Raw genomic sequence first — 17,689 nt, 5'->3', positions numbered from 1 at the left:
ATGATGGTCATCTGAGAACAGGCATGCCTGCTCTGTGTGGGCAGTACCAGGCATTCAGGAGATTTGCCCCCTGATAACTGATTCTTGTTTGCATTTTAAATCAGACATTGCAGACTACAAAGACACTTTAAAAAAAATTAAGACACGACACATTATAAATTCTGTCTCCAGGCTTGATTTGAATCAATGCCCTAACCTTTTTAAAAACCTTCTAGCTCATCAATATTGCCCAATGGGGCAAATTATTTTCTCATCACTGATTTTCTATTGAACATAAAAACATACTTTAACTTTTTTAAGGTTCTTACTTGCAAATTACATATCACCATTCCACATGCAACACCTTTCTTCTGGAATCCTTTTGCTGGATTCCTCTTTAGTGTTCCTTTCATCAAAGTGCATCAACATTGGTATTTCAGGTCAGACCAATACTGTGTTCCTGAGGTGATTTCTTTTCTTTTGTTTGGTTTTGGGAGGGCGAGGGGGTTACTTTTTTTTTATTTTATTTTTGTATGTCAACAGTATTTAAAGTCCTCGGGTTTAGCCTCACAGCTTTTCCCAGTTGGATTAAGGTTAGAATGGACTGCATGGATTTTTAAGTCTACAAGGCATGGAAGTAAAATTTCAGATAAGGTCCAATATGCAAATCAAGGTAAATAATTCATCTAAGGAAATATCTCAGTTCCAGAATACTTTCCTTAAAAAACTCTTTAACCTCCATTTTCACCTTGTTCCATCGGACAATTGTGCCAAAGGCAGAGCCTTGTTTTACCACCCCCCAGCTAACAGATGCCGTTGAGACTGAGGCAGTAAGGAGCTGTAAAACTCCATCAGCATGGAGCTTATCTCCTGACTGGCTCTATGCACAGCACTCTGCACAATTTGCACTGCTCCCTGGCCAATCCAAGTGCAGAGGCCCTTGGCAGGGATGAACAACCTTGCTTTATGCCCTCCCCAAAGCCAGCCTGATTTTTCATTCCAGATGTAACTCGTGCTGATGATTCCTGCATTGCTGCTGGGTTTTCCTGCATCCTAATCAGGTCAAACCCTTATCAAGCAAAATCTCCTGCATTTGCATATGATAGAGCCATGCTGCTGCTGGTAATCAGCAACGTGCATGTGCAGCTTCTTAATACAGATTCAAGCTCATGCCATCATCCCTTCAAGGTGAAAAATCTGCTTCTGATTCTGCTCCTCATGCATTGCTCTTTAGGTCTCATTTTGATCAAGATCAAAATTTCATGATCTTTTTGAGGAAGAGAGTTAAGATATTTACCAATTCATGATTATAGAAGAATTCATATTAAAATATGCTGACGGAGAAATGAGTTTCACACTACAAATATTTCAGAAACGGTATCCTCAGCTAAATGGTTCCTAGTCATATGACTCCCTTTAAATTATACCTCCTTATGCACACACAGCTGTAGCTAGACCTGATAGTGGTCTACACATACACAATTATCAATGATAATTAAGAGAAAATAAAATCCCCTGGGTTACCCTGGGTTACAGTTTAAAGCCTACTATAAATTCTTAAGAACATTTTCAGAAGCTTACATCAGAAAAAAATTGTTAGCTGTGTAGATTAATATTCTAGGAAAAAAGAAGATAAATAACGTGGAATAATGGCACTGCAGGAAGAGGCAGAGAATTCTCATTACTTGTTGAGAATTTTTTTTTCAATTTTTTTTACTTTTCAATCTCAACTTTGAAGATACTGACTTTCAGCAAAGGGACAGAAATTAGCATATAATCAGTGGTTTTGTACATATACCCACAATCATCTAACCTGCTTAATATTCTTGTCAAGGGAGAGTGATATTCAAAGTAAATGTAAACAAATTACTCTTACTTGGGCAGTACTTGACCCAGAGCCTTTGTCACCCAGCTCTGTGCAGAGGCATGGATCTCATCATGGGCTCCAAGCAGAGCTCTGACACAGGGAGCTGAGAGAGGAGAGTTGTGAAAACAGGAAGGAATGTTTAGCACTGCTGTATTAAACCACAGACTATAAGCTTTAAATAAATTTTATCCCAGGGTACACTCGGGGGGCCTGGGACAGGTTTTGGCAGCAGAAGAGAAAATCCAGCAGTTTGCCATATAGGAATAATACACTGCCCTGTTTTTCTTTTCAAGGAAAGAAAAAAGCTAGATATCTTACTATAATGAGGGGACAGAAATGGTGGTGAAATAGATCTTTACAGTGTGATTTTTAACTTCTGAGTGCAGCCAGGCTGGAATGTAGGGTAAGTAAGAATAATGTTCCAGGGTCTTAATGCAGGAAGTGAAGAGCAGAAATACTTGTGAACAGCTTCTCCCTCTTCAAAGCAACTGCTTTTTTTTTCAGATTTGCAGTCATAAGCACATGAAAATTTTGCTTTGGTTTTGGTTCCAGGAAAGCTTTTCACTTTCTATGTTAAAATGCATATGCATCAAGTTAATGTCATTACTTTCATCTGCTGGATCTACCTGCAATTTAGCATCTTTAAGAGTAGCTGGAAGAATTTTGCTGCTGTCAAATCTCTGATTGAGGCTGCAAGATTAGAAAATCCCATTTAAAAGATTTTTCCAACAAATGTATAGACATGCTCACTTTTAGGGATATGCTCATTTCCAACATTGCAGTGTCTAGAATTAGTTTGAACTACAGTGGAAATAAAATGTTCTTTGGTCAGATTGTGGGTTTAGCAGAAAGCGCTGAGTCTGCTTTCATCAAGAAATTCTATTCATAAATAACATTATTTTTCAGAGATAACAGGAAACGGAATGTAGTGCCAACAGAGGAAGCCTGAATCTGACTTACTAAGGCATCCCAGCAGTGTGGAGGAGTGATATAATAATTTCAAAAAACTTTCTGCTCTCTGGCTAAAACGTTCACTGTATGGACAAAATAAACATATTTTAAAACTGGGTTGTGTAACAAAGGCATTCTAGGAACATAATAGAAGGATTTTAAGTTTAGCATTACCACTGTAGTCACAATGGCTAATGACCATGCAATCAGTGATAACCACCTCTACAAGCTAGGAAGAATTATCAATACAGTTTATCCATTTTGAATCCAGAGAAGAGAAGCCAAAGAAAACACACATTTTTTTCCTCTAATGGAAGCAAGGAGCCATGAAAAAGTAATTCAGTGCTAAATGTCTTAGTTAATCGCTTATTATGTGGTTCCTTTCACAGAAACACTGGAGTAAAACTAATTATAGTGAAATTTAAAGCATTACATTTTGGTAAATATTTGTTGAAGATCATTGAAACTATAATTATTTGTTGGTATCAGAATAGCCTTTACATACTCCCAAGTTCCACTAAACTGATCACATTCATGGAGTATATTCCCTCTGCACAGAAACTTGTAACGTAGAAAATTAAACAAAACAGAAGAGGCAGAGAGAATAATTGTGGTCTGGTAACAAGGAAATGGGAACAGAAAGAGGGAATTGGGACACAGGAAATTACCTGCTATTGGTTAGAGGAGGAGTCAATAGCAAATCCAGCAAATAAATCCAAGTTCTTCCTTGGCATTACTGAGGCTCCATCCTCCCCACTCAAATCTCTTGCCCTCAGGATTTGTTTCAATTAGTTCAATGGAAAAAAGGAATTGTCAGGTTTTCCTTTTCATTTGATCATTCTATCCTTTGCTATTATTGCCCAACAATAAATCTGGTTTATTGCAAATTCTTAATTTCAAAGAATTTTCCTATACATATTTACTTTTAATAGAGCAATCTGAATAAACACATCAAACTACAGGTAAATCACTAATATCTTCACAAAACTTTCTGTTCTATCTCTTTTTCCTCAAAACCTTCTCAAGATCATAACCTATATTATTATAAACCCTTTACAAGTGAAATACTGAAATACTGGAAACTTTTTTTCCAGAACAGCCTATTTTGTTTCTTTCATTTTTCCCCCCTCTCAAAACTGAATAACATCTTTGCTCATATTAAAAATAATATAACATTTTGGAAAGTCAAAACATATCAAAAAGTCAGCAGGTCTCTGCAGAGGTATTTCACCCTTCTTCCTAGAATTACAGCATTGCTTCTTAAAGATGTTTCCATTGGAACTGTTTAAAAGCTTTTAGTGTAAATCCTTCTGATGAATTTTCCAGAGGGTAATGTCAGATCTTTTACATTTTAAATCAATATTTGTTAAATCTGAATACAGTTAATTCTACCCACTGCAATATCTTCTTTCTTATTTGTTCCAATGATAAAATGCAACAGATCAAAGGCAATTTTTAAATATGACTGAGAAAACATCTCCCTTTTTATTGTCTACTCAATTTTCTGTAAAGCTGTCAACTGAACTAGAGCATATTCTTAGACAAGTTTTTAGGTTTACTGAGGGATGTAAACACAACCAATTTTTACAACTTAAATTAAACCAGGAAGGGATTGCATTTATGCAACTTCCTTTTTAGTGAACTATTCTGGTAATACAAACTTAAGGTTTTTTACAATCTTACAAAACAAATAAACAAACAACAAAAAATCAAACCTCTGCCCCTCCCCTGAGCCTAGAGACATCTTTTTTCCACCTTTAATACTCAGTTTGGTTTTTGCAGTATCTGAGAACGAGCTGCTGCCCTCAGGTCTATTTCTTCTGGGAGAAAAGTGACTTAAGGTGTAGAAAGAGTCAATCATTTTTCTGTAAGTATTGCTCTAAGCTGCTCCCATGGCTCAAAAGAGACTCAAGGAAATGACACCATAGTATCAAACGTCCTCCACCACTGTCCTGTAATATTCAATTACAGGGTCTCACCAATCCCTTATAGTATGTGTATGACAGGTCTTTGAAAACCTCCACTGATTGCCAGGGTCCTTTATTTGTGCAAAAACAGGTAACCCATCCTTAGCAGTCATTCAGCAATTAAGTACATAGACTTCAATTCTTTCTCTCTGAAGAATGGATAAAACTATAAAAGTGACTGCAAACTTTGTGCTTTCTGGAATACATGAACAGTAAGTACAGACAGAAAGCAGATTAGATAGTGCAACTAGAAAGAGGAGGGAAGCAACTCTATCTCATCAAAAGCACATATTTATAAGTCTTAAATATGCAGTACAACAACCCAACCAGTCCTAACCCATATGTCTTAATTCAGTCCACTCTGTATGTCCTAGCACAGAGATATCTAGCCAAGCTTGAATATGGGAAATAGTAAACTCTACAAATATAAAATAAACCTGTTGAACTTTTCATTTCAACAAGGCGTTTTATTCTGAACTGTCAGTTTTATGAGCTGTAAAGTGTAGGATCTCCAAGAGTACTGTAAAACCTGAATACCTTGACATTCATTTTCTGAATGACAGCATTGTAGGCCAGAGAGAGCAGGGGAAAGGACAAGAGGACAAGTGGAACTCTTCCCAAGTTATTCAGAAGAGAAGCCTGATCAGTCTTGCCCAAATGCTTAAACATCACCATTAATTTAAAGTTTTTGTTACAACAGATATCAAACTGTCCATGCAATCCCCGTTACACAGCACAACGTCAAGATTCTTCACCTCTTACAGTTACCTGAATTCTATTGCATGGCCTTAGTTTAAAAAGGTAGAATTTTATCAGTCATGCTGCCATCAGATTAACTTGGCCACTGTTGCTGATTTTACAGGAATATGAGAAAATGAGTAACTTAGACATAGAGCATTCCTACCTTTACTGTGCTTAACAGGTAGTAAAGAGATGTCAATAACATCACAGCTTTAGAAAAATTAATATTTGAATCTTAACGTAGCCTTGGCTATGTGTTTTATCAAGTATTTATCTCGCTACAGGATGATTTAACACCATGAGATATTCCACATCTCAAACACAGAATGTATGGTCAGTGAACATATTCACCAATAAAAAATTAATTTTACTACATGGTTAATAACATATTAGGCAATTAGGTAATGAAATAATTACAGTATACTTGAACACTACGCAGAAATATGCTTATGAAAGATTGCAGAAATTAATACTGAAATTTGCAACAGCACACATATGCAGAATTCTGCATATTTAACTAGCATTCCTTTATTTCAGAAGTGCCAATAAATTAAAGGAAAATTTGTTTCACATTTATTTCTATGATGAAGCAGTACATACAAAGCCCATCAATTACAGTGATAAAAGTAATTAGGCTTTCAGTTTCTATGAATTAACAGCATGTCATGTTCTCGGGGATAAGTGGCATGCATGATTATCCCTGATTGTATCTATCCACTTAATTTTTAATGAATGCCATAGGATGTATGCAGATTTTAATTGACAATAAAAACAGGTAGATTTATTAGTTGTTTTCAACATTATTAGTTAAACTTGTGCCATGTTAATGATCTTATGCTCAGTAATGGATATTTCTCAGTGTGTTACTGAATGGTCTCAGTGTTACATCCGTGGACAGGGTGAGAGCTGTGACAGGTATTAAATAGTTAAACTGCTAAATATGGAACAAACCAGCTGCATTCTGACTCTGCATTCCTGTAAATGAGAATCCATAATAAAGTCATAAAACGTCCTGTTGTGGACCATGCTAGTGCTAATAGACTCCCAGGAAAATTGCCACAGTTTCAGTAAGTATTCAACAGTAGTTCAAATGGCTCCTTCTCCCATGTATTTTATTTTCCTTTATAATTCAAATACATCATTTTTTATACTTTTGTAAAAAAGTTTTTCTCTTTGAGCATTATGGAGCATCTGAGTACAAGAAGTGGAGAGAGCTTATAAAATTTAGTATTTGTTGTACTTCTTATATAATAAATATTACACGTAACTATTTTTTTTTTCCCCCAGAATTCTGAGGCTGGTTGCAAAAAGATAAGATTGGGTACACTTGGTCCCAATGGGCAGACTACACCACTATTTTTTTTTCTCAAAGCTAAACAACTTTATTTTATAGAATCATAAGCCAAGGAAGACAAATTTTAGCAGAGAGAGATCAAATAATTTAAAATATCAATATTAATGTTGATCCTGATATACATAAAAACTTGGCTAACCATTTCATTATATATTTATTTATATTCATTTCTATATTAGAAAAATATCACACAAAGTATTGCTTTCCAAAATACATTTCCTTCTTTTTTTTTTTTTTAAACTAAACAAAAAGTATTCACCCTCCACACAAGCACGGACATATCCACTGTTATAACCTAGAAATTAAAATAATTTAATCAATATGGTGAATCAATGCAGCCCCTTTTCACAAGAACTGGTGAATGAGAACTGTGGTCTCATTGAAAATGCACCAGCAATTCAGCTGTGATTGCCACTGGAGAAATGCATTAGAGTAATATCATTAGTCATAACATATGCTTAGGGCTTTTTTATTTATTTAAACACATTTAATTAAAGGATATTAAAGAAAGGACAGATGAGTAAGGGTCTATTTCCAGGGAAAATAATGAGGAAGGTATTAACATAATTTAGTTTTTATTTCTGTTACTTGTATACATCAACTGACATTGCTTTAATAGTTTCATGCTCACTTTCATGTTTGCTTTGCCATCTTTCATTTGCAAGCCTTTTGGCACCTAAAACACCCTGAGCAATAAACGACTTGCTAACATTTGTCATGGAAAAAAGCCGTCTTGCATTCAAAGGCTGAAGGACCAGAGGCCAGGAGCACATGAAAGTCACACGTCATTCACCATCCATTACCCCAGCCTGGCCCTCCCCTCTTCCCGCCTCTGGTAGGCAAAGTCTCCACTGAGTGTTTATGCTCCCCTTCAGGGAAGAAGAGCTCTTGGACTCTTTTGCTATGTCATTCTGCAAATTGATGTTTGAATCAACTCATTCTTTAAAAATTCATGAATTTAATTAATGTCACATCCTGTTGCCGGTTTCACTGGACTTAAAACATTCACTTAGTGTTATTGGCCACAGCTTTTTCTCACTGAAAGCGGCAATCAAAAGCAAATCATGGGGAGTTTTTTGTTATTTTATTTTTTTCTCTTATTTCACAATAAATAAGTGAAAAAACCCCCAAATTTAACATACTACCAGATGCATAATCTAGAATTACTTGTAACAAAATATGGTCTTTCAAGAGAAGTAGCTAACTGGTTGTCTTAAGATATAATGCAGCTCTCATCATTAATTATTTTCTACATAAATTTTATTAACTTCAAGAGCAATGGAATTTGACAAAATTCTCTTTTTCTTTTTTCACTGATCACCCAAATATCTTTCTGAGACATAACTCACCAGGGGAAAAAAATCACCTTATTTTCTCCTCTTCTCTTTGATTACCTGTTTTTCTCATGTTACCCTCATGGGGTTTTTACCTTTTTTTTAGAAGGTGTGGATGCCTACCAATCTCTGCACACAGCTGAGCAAGAAGCAAGATGTTACTGGGTGATCCATAAGAGGAGAGGTTCCAGAGCAGTCTGGAAGCACTCCCACAGTTGCACACCAAAGATTATGTCCAGCTCACAATCAGGACAGCTCAGCCTCTCCGGGGCTGCTGAGCTCCTGCTCCCAGCCTGCAGGGATACAGCAAGGTCATTGGCACTCAGTGGCACAGCATTCACAATTTCTTCATGATAAAGTAAAACATTTCTAAAGCTAAATTTTAAAGCAGTCTATGCTGGAGAGAGCAGCATCGGTGTTATCAAAGTTTTCACTCTATGGTGACAGCTCAACAGAAATGTTTTAGGTAAAAGAAAAATGGAAATGCAGTTCTTACATAAAACACATGTTATTTAAGTAAACAGAAAATACAAGGTAGTAACCCAGTGGGAGATATATTGGAATTTAATCATAGATTATAAAACCCTTTAGAATTTCCCAGAAAAGGTTTTAGAGAGAAGATATAAACAAACCTCATCAAATTAATCTCTTCATTGTTCCTAATCTCATGTGCTGTCATAAGATTACCAATGCTTGTTCTCATATAGATATTAAATTTCACCCCTACACAATGGCTTGTTGGAGAAAGGGGTGGTTTAGTAGAAGACTAAACTAAAACAGAATAACTGAAATGATTTTTTTTCGTACTCTCTAGTTGAGATATTCTCTCCTAGTCCATTTTTAAATAGCCACAGGAGCGTCTCTGAAAAAGGAATTGATGCAAAGAATATCACAGCTGGAAGACATAGGTCACACTAAATAATAATTTATCTTAGGAACGTGAAGGGATGTACTACATTTAACGTGGAACATGTCCAGGAAACAGGAGATAGTTTCACATGTTTACTGTAAAGACTTTTGATTACAAACATGATGAAAAATGGGCAGCAGCAGCAGCATCTTTATGGTCTGTCTTGTTCACTCTTCCATTTGCTAGAACAAATGGGGGTAAGGAAGACCAGATCTGAAGTCCTGTGATATTCTATGAATAGCATAAAGTGATAAGAGATAGAGACTCGCATGCAAATTCATACTTGTATAATCCCTGGAAAAGCCTGCTTTAAACAAGGTTTTTAGTTCCCCTTTTCTGGAAACTTAACAATTGTATCACTCTCTCTCTACTGCTTTATATCTTCATATCTCTAACTGCTTCATATCTTCTTTTGTTTTAATTCTGCCAATTCTTTTATTTTGAAGGAGCAGAGTATTTCACTCTCCATTCTTGCAGAGCTGCAGAGTGTCTGTCTTTGTGCCAGCTGGTCCGATGGGTTCCGAGAGAATGAATCCCCTCTGCTCAGCAGCAGAGAAAGGGGCAAACAGTGTGTGGAAGAATGATTACCAGAAACCAAAGGAAAACGTAAAGAACAAAACCAGGCAAAGATAAGGACTGTGGAGTTATATTTTTAAAAACCCACTCAACCATCTGAGGTTTGGATTAAGCATAAATCTTTGGCCTAATGGGATAGGCCGAAGGCAGCACATTAAATATCTCTGCCATGTGACTCGGCTGTTCAGCAGGTCAGAAGAGAAATTCACTGCCACTGAATAAGCAGGTTTTTGGATGAAGTCTAGCTCTGCCAGCCAGGAGTCAACAACAGATACAACACTAACAGGCAGGCAGGACTGTCTACAGCAAAATCCAACTGAGTTTGCATTTTGCTCTTTGCAGCATTAGTTTTACTGTAACAAGTGTTTTTAAATAATATGAAATACCCTAATATACTTTTACAAAAGTACTTTGTGGTTTTCAGAGCCACTTAAATACTTTAAATAGATACTTCCAGAAAGTCTCACTTTTCAGAGATTCTCAGATTAATCATACAAAATTTCAGGTGCTAATATGAAAATCAAATCAGTCTGCTCATTTCAGCTCCTTGATTTTTCCATGAATTTCAGTTCAAGGATCTTTAACATATTATTATGTCAGACTCCTCTTTACCAACACATCATATTTTTCATGGATTACAGGACACACTGGTGGTTCAATCACTAGCTTTTTTTACTCTGCTAAAGCTTGTTGAGCTCTACTTCACACTTTTAAAACCCGAGCTTCTAGCTTGCAATTTGCAGAGAGCTTCAGTTTCAAAGACTGTCAATTAACCACAAATTTTTAGGAAGTAAAGACTTGAGAAATCTCCTGCAGGACCAAAGAACCCTCAACTTTTTTCCCATGTTATGCTCTGACATCTGTCAAAAAACAGGAAGCAGAGTACAGCTCTCATACACAATAATGTCCAAAAATTAGAAGATGAAAGTGCAACAATAAGCTATTAAGATTGCCTGATAATAAGTCGAACAGTGGGATATCAACACTGTGATTTTTTTTTCCCCCCAGTTATGGACACAATCTGACCCTATATGCAGTATTTCCTTATACCATTTGACTGAAAACATAACCAACAGAAAAACTTCATAAAATAACCTTTTGAAGTATCACAGTATTAGATAAAGAAATTGGATCAGAGATAGAGGAAATTTAGAATTCTCATCATAGGCAGTACTAAAGATTTGCTCTAATGAAATGCCCTTAGATAAAATGAGAAGTATTAACAACTTCAAAATACTGGGGTACAGACAAACTGAGAAGAAAAGTGGTGAGGCAGTTAGAAAATTCCTCTTCTGTCTGCCTGGCCTCAGGGCTATTGCAAACTAATGATTGTGGCCACACACCCTGAGTTTCTGTTTCAAACCTGGTCCTGAAAGTCCTGGGCAAAGAAAATACTCCTCTGGAGTAATAAATAGTACATTTATTGTTAGAGGAATTTTTAACTGTCAATGTGGAAATTATTTAAAGGTAGAGGAAATTAAGAATCACTAAGTTTAGGCATTGAATGGAAGTTTTTTCAGAATAACTGCCTTAGCAGTGTAAAATACCCAGATACATGTTTCAAGTACATCAAGTACAGGAAAACTTCAGAGAATGAGGGAGAAGGAGGGAGGAAAGGATACTTGAAAGCTTCATGGACCCTGAAATCAACCTGACTTCAGATTTGTGCCCAAAACCTATCAGCCTAAGAGCAAACAGCAATTCAGCCAGCTGGAGTGAAGGGGTTTACTGATTGCACCTTGTCTGTGCATTTGTTGCAGAAAACTGTGGGGTTCAATCACAGGAGTACAACAGGCAGCCAGATTCAGGTGGATATCTGAGCTAGCAGTGATTAAATGCCTGCAGAAATCTAGAGGCAAGATCAGAGCAGAGATGCTCCTCAGAGACATTTTCAGTTCACTGACCAGAACAGACATTCCCAGTCTCCATCTCCTGCTCTGGAGAGATGCTGACTCCTGTCATCCTGCTCTGCTTTTTGAGTGCAGGGCATGCACTGGCACAGACTAGAGCTCAACAAAAGCAGCTGGATTTCTGCCCTGTGATAGGGAATTCCTCTCCCCCTTTAGAACCAACACAGTGTGATGGCAGCCTTTCTTTAAGCATAACTTTATTAAACTTCATAGAGTAGAAAAGAGACAGCATTTCAGAGAAATCAGAAACTGGAAAATACAATGAGAAGGAAATAAGACAAAACCAAAGATCTTTATGACAAAATAGAGTATGTCTGCTCAAAAGAAAAGAGAAACATCAGATAGTGTTGGTTGAGGGTCTAGCTCTAATTGTGGAGTTGCTTTTTTCCCCTTCTTTCTTGCAAAGAGCTATTAAGAAACAAAGTTACTGAGACTCTAGTCCAAAGAAAAATAGTATAAGTGCTGTCTCCCTCGTCTCCAAACTTAACATTGCTATAGTTTCCAGATCTACCTGGTCCTTGCAAATTTTGTTCTGCTAAAATCACAAACATGCCATCTAAAAACTATAACAAAACCAATATTTCTTCTTTTTTGAATTACTAGGCTAAAATTCTACTTCTCCTACTTGGATTTGAATGAAATTCCTGGGTATGCTACAAGCATTCATCACTAGTAAGTTAACTGGGCTATGAGCCCTGACATCACAAAACCTTTCAAATGGGATTTCTCCTCTGAAATAATCCTCCAAATACAAGCCACTGGAGCCATTGAAACATAATAAATATGGTCTACAGAGGTCTATATATACTAAGAGAAGAGTAAATACCCTTCTTTCTATGACAGTTGCATGATCATTCATTTCACTTGCTTTTATGGAAAATTTGTATAGGAATATCAAATTTGTTTACCCTTAAAGCAAAAATATTCTGATGTTTAATTTTGTTCCGCTCAGTTGCTTTAAAAATTTACATATAGCAAACAATTCTTTAAAACAGCATAGAAAACTTTTCTAGATAAAAAAAATGTATTTTTTAATATGTTCTAGGGAAATATTTCTTTGCAAATATATATTTTGGAAGACTAATAAGTAAGAATGAATCTAGAGTAAGGTCTGTAGAACAATGCTAGACCTGGGCTCCTTTAAACTGAAGTTGTCCTCTAGACACAGTATTCACAGACGAAAATTTCTTTTATATATGTGACATATCATGAGGAGAGAGTTCTGTGTCCCTTCCTAAAACTGACTGAAAGAGCACATTACATCCTGTAATCTCAGTTTTAGTCCAGGGAGTCAAAATAATTCTTATACCACATTTTTGAAGTCATTGCTATGATTTCACAGTATTTCTCAAGTGAAAAGCAACAACAATTAAGCAGCTTCTAATTTATTTGTGACACTTAAAATCTAATGAAGATAATTTCTTTAAATTACAGAATTTACCTGAGGAATCAACACTAATTTAACAGCTGATGGATCAAGTTTATTATATGGGTCTGTTTCTTCAATTTAGGAAGTGGAAATTTTCAATTTAAACAAACTTTAACAGTAAGGAGGAACATGGAGATTTTCATAGTTAATTTCTGAGGTTCAGAGGTCTCTTCAAAAGTCAGAACTCTAAAATCCTTTACAAATAATGTTATTTCAGAAGTCCAGATACAGTGAACTGCCTAAAGCTCATGGCGTGTTTACAAATCCTCCACCTTGACCTAAGTACAGGAAGGGAAAAAAATTAGATTTCTTTTAAGTCTTTTGCTTCTTACATCCATAACCTAGAAATGAGGGTGAGCTAAGCTTTCCCTGCTTGTTTATGACTGTTAATTGAATTCACACACTAAATTCATACATTAAGGTAACAAAGCCATCTTGGTGTTTGTTTTCATGTCCAGATCAATACAGGGAATTTTAACTATTACTGAAGTAGTATCATGCAAAATAAGGACATATTTTCCTCTTTCAATCCATCAGTCTTGTTCCTTCAAAGATAGACACCGGGGTGCTTAGAGGTCAGGATGTTATTATTTAGTTGTTAAGCAAAAATTTTAGATTTGTTATAGAAAACATGGATGTTACTCACTGGATGCCTGCAAAATATTACAGTTTTGAGAAAACATCCTCACCCAACCCCTTAGAAATACACACAAAATTCCTGGGGTTGACCTTCGAGAAGATGTGGATTGTGGGTTAAAATCTGAAAATGAAATCACAAGTCCCACATAATTCTGGCATCTGACTTTCAGTTTTTCAATTGCTCTTGATCCTAAACAATTTTGAGTTTTATATAGCTGCAGTTGTTCAAACTAATTTTGCCTTGGTGTTGGATTGAGGAAATGCAGGAAAAAAGCACAGAGCTCCTGCCACTGAGACAAAAAAAAAAAAAATCTGTTCTGACTCAGATCAAGCAAATCACCCTATGTGAAAACAAATTATAACAAAGTTCAGTTGTAGAACAAGAGGAGGGGTAGCAGCTCACCTGTAATTATGAACACCTCTGAAGTAAACCAGAAATTGACCTGGTGCTGCCATTATGTCGAGGAGGCAAAGAGCAGAGGAAAGACTTTTTTTTCCCTTTGTTTTTCCTCAGCAGACCACCTTGTCTCAAAAGATTTGTGAAGAAAAGCAGTCTAAATTTGAAAACATAGTCCTGAAAAACAATCTTTCCTTTCATTGGTGAAAAATTGAACAAAGACACCCCAAAAACCTGCTACAACTAAGAAACCCAGGTCCCAGCAGCAAAAATAAGAGATGTTAAATTATTAAGTAAAAAGCAATGATGAGATCACCCACATATGGCATTAAATTTAGAATACCAGTGAGCCATCATGTAAGAATAGCTTTTGATAACTAATGGCCCCTATGTGAAAGGCTTCTTATCCAATTTCAATTCTGTTTTGCCTTCTCTCATTTCATACATCCTTTCCTAGATTAGAAAGCAACTTTCATAGGCAACATTTCATAGGAAATATTCCACTGACTTTCGTGTATCTAATGAATGCTGATAAGTTATTTTTCTGCCCTACTGGATGCTGGAACTAAGCATCAATCTGAGAGCAAAATAACAGACAAAAGTTCATTATACTCAGAGATTAGCATCAAAATTCATGTCTGCAGTTACAGAGAATTGTGTTGTAATAGTTATTTAAAATTTATATTATATCTGCTGCAGACATAGACTTTTCCTTTGAGAATTTCTAAAAAGCTAGAAAAGGCAGAAAAAGTTTCCAAAGCCATAGGTCAATAAACCAAACTCTACTGAAGTTAATTCAAAAAATTTGCATTGTTTTACTTGAGCAAGGGAATTTTTTTGAGCAATCAGCACAGTAATACATTCAGTACTGGTGGTGAGGAATAGATAGCCATTAGCCTTCTGCCTCGTATTACCTTTGGCTGAAATAATTTCTTTCTCCCTGCTAGCTGCAAACAGCTGTGCAAGTGAATTCTGCTGCCTCTAACTGAGCAGTCCACTGCTCTAACCTCCTGCAGGCTGTCAGCATCACCAGAAGGGTAATCAAAATTCACCTGTTTAAGATATCAGTGCAATGTTTTTATTCAGGTAGAAAATAACAAAAATTCCCAGACCATCCAGGTCAAAGCAGCACAGCTGAAATCAGTGGAGTTACAACGGTCAGACAAGATGATCTAGCCCAAAACCCTTACAAGGGCTGTTGACGAAATTCTAGTAAAGCCTGTATTCTTTTACTGTCAAGAATTCACAGGTCAATAGTTATTACCATAAAGTGGAAGGCTCTGTTGACAACATAGATATCAGCAAGGTCCCATCAATTTCAATATAATGTTTATAAAAATATTGATAAAAATATTGATGGAAATTTATTGATAAAATACTCCAAACACAATCAGAATAATAGTAAAAAACTGAGTAATTAAAGTCAGAAACAACACATTCAGGTACTAACATGCAAATTACAGTTCAGTTTAAGCATTTGTCTGTGAAAGCTTCTAAAATACATATTTTTGCTTGATTATGGAGAGATTAAAGCAGAAATGCATCCTCTGGGATTCTGTTTAAGAGGTTTGTATTGAAAATGAGGCAATAGAATCAGTCAGCATATGCATGTGATTTATACTACTAATGTTTTTAAAAGGCATACTTATTTAAATTTAAATCAAAACAAAAACTTTTCAATAGCATAAGATCTAGAACTAGTTTTGAGCCCATTTTCAATTTATAGTTATTACCATAGTAAAAATAACCCATAAGGGCAAACTGAAAAGAACAACTTTCCTGATGTGAATTTTTTCTCAATCTGCCATAACTTCATTTCTACACAAAGAAACTCCATTCCAAATTGGAAAAGGTTTCAAGATATGCAGTAAACCAGACTACAGTTAAAAGTTCAGACCAGAGGTCAGGAGAAAAACACCACTCTGTGTCTTATGTATATTTAAGTGTACTTCACAATCTGTGCAATATTTCCATTGCTCTGAGATCTGGGATCTATACATAAAAATCAGATTTTCTGAACTGTATCTCAGCTTTATTTTTCTAATTGGGTAGGAACAGTTTTCATCCACAAGTACATATTCCCTTAACTTACACCATATTCACAATTAATTTTGAAAAATTCAGACTCGCAGGTTGCACATCCATAAATGCCCTTGGCCAGCAGCATTTTTCTTAAATTGTTTGGCTACCACAACTCAGTGCAGTTTTTCAGACAGCTTATATTAGTTGTCCTCAGTCTATCATCATACTGTGGTGCCACCATTTTTTCATTCTTTTCAGGATAATAATCATAAGCACAGAAGAGAAAAAGGAACTGAAATTACTGCTAAAAAGGAAAGTAAAGCCGATTTATAGCTACTATACTCTCAAACCTCAGTGTTAACCACGCTTCATTGCAACATCAAAATACCCAACAAATAAACCATAACTTTATCTTCGACAAAATGCTGCACAGCACCACAGAATTCTATGCTTGTTAAGGTGATAGCGTACAGCATATTATTTCTAAACATTAAATTACTGTATGATTCATGACCGAATCACTGACAATCAAAATACACAGAAGTTAACTGCTCACATATTTGAGAATTTTCTCTCTCTGCTTTGATCCAAAACCATCAAAATACTTGTTAACCTTTTCTTGGATTTGTTAGAAATTGGAATCAACTTCTCTGTCGTATTTGCCCAGTAAGCCTGAAATTGCTGATTAGTGCAATGCATTATTGCCTTTGTGTCTGTAGAACCAGTGTCGCTGGGAGTTAGCTTCTGTGTGTGTGGGTCTGCATAAGTGATCTGTATAATTATTCTTCCTAAGTCACTGTTAATTACATCTGTGTTTCTTCACTAAAGAGAGTAGACTGATAAAAGGTGACTGGGACCATAAGATAATGTAATCCACAGACAAACAGACACATGATGATTACAGATAATAATTAATAAAAACAATATAATACAACTGAATTTATTGTTCTAAAGTGGCTGTAAAGAACCTGGAAACTAGAAAGCAAAAATATGTCTCAGTAGTAGACTGTCTTGTATATGAAAGTTATTGACTAGGAATTGAGCAGAGTCAGTTTTGAAAGTTCAGCAGCACTTTTAAAAATGAGATTAAAACAAATTTAAGATGAAGTTACAGCAACTTTCAGGTTCTTTTCAGCATGCTAGTCTTGTCTTAGCATAAAATACAGCTCCCCCATCTTTATTGTAAATATAAATAGCTATGGATATATGGATATACATATGTGCATTACCCACATTTAAATCCAACCATCCAGAGTGCAGAAAGGAAGGCTCTGAAGATCAGCCTCTGAAATGTTAATTGTTGAGCCCAGTTTGCAACCAGAGGAATAGTAAAACAAAGAAAAAAACAGACCAAAGTTCCTTGGAGCTCCATCCTCAGTAGTGGCAAACAGAATCTGCTGAATGGCTCCATCCACTGAGTTGTCTGTATTTAAACATGTTGCTGTTACCAAACCAATGCACCCAACTTCAGTGGGATGTAATGGACAAAAAGGAACAAAACAAAAAAATTATTTATATATGCTGGTGCAAATCTTACTTTTAAAAGCACTTCATCCATCCTTAGCAAGACACCTCTCAAATGACAAAAAAACAGCCAAAATCTTGCCAGGCAC

Source organism: Melozone crissalis, unplaced genomic scaffold, assembly GCF_028551555.1.
Source record: "Melozone crissalis strain CALT ecotype California unplaced genomic scaffold, PUWL_Pcris_2 ptg000045l_1, whole genome shotgun sequence".
NCBI classification, from domain to species: Eukaryota; Metazoa; Chordata; class Aves; order Passeriformes; family Passerellidae; genus Melozone; species Melozone crissalis.
This window is presented reverse-complemented; position numbering follows the sequence as displayed.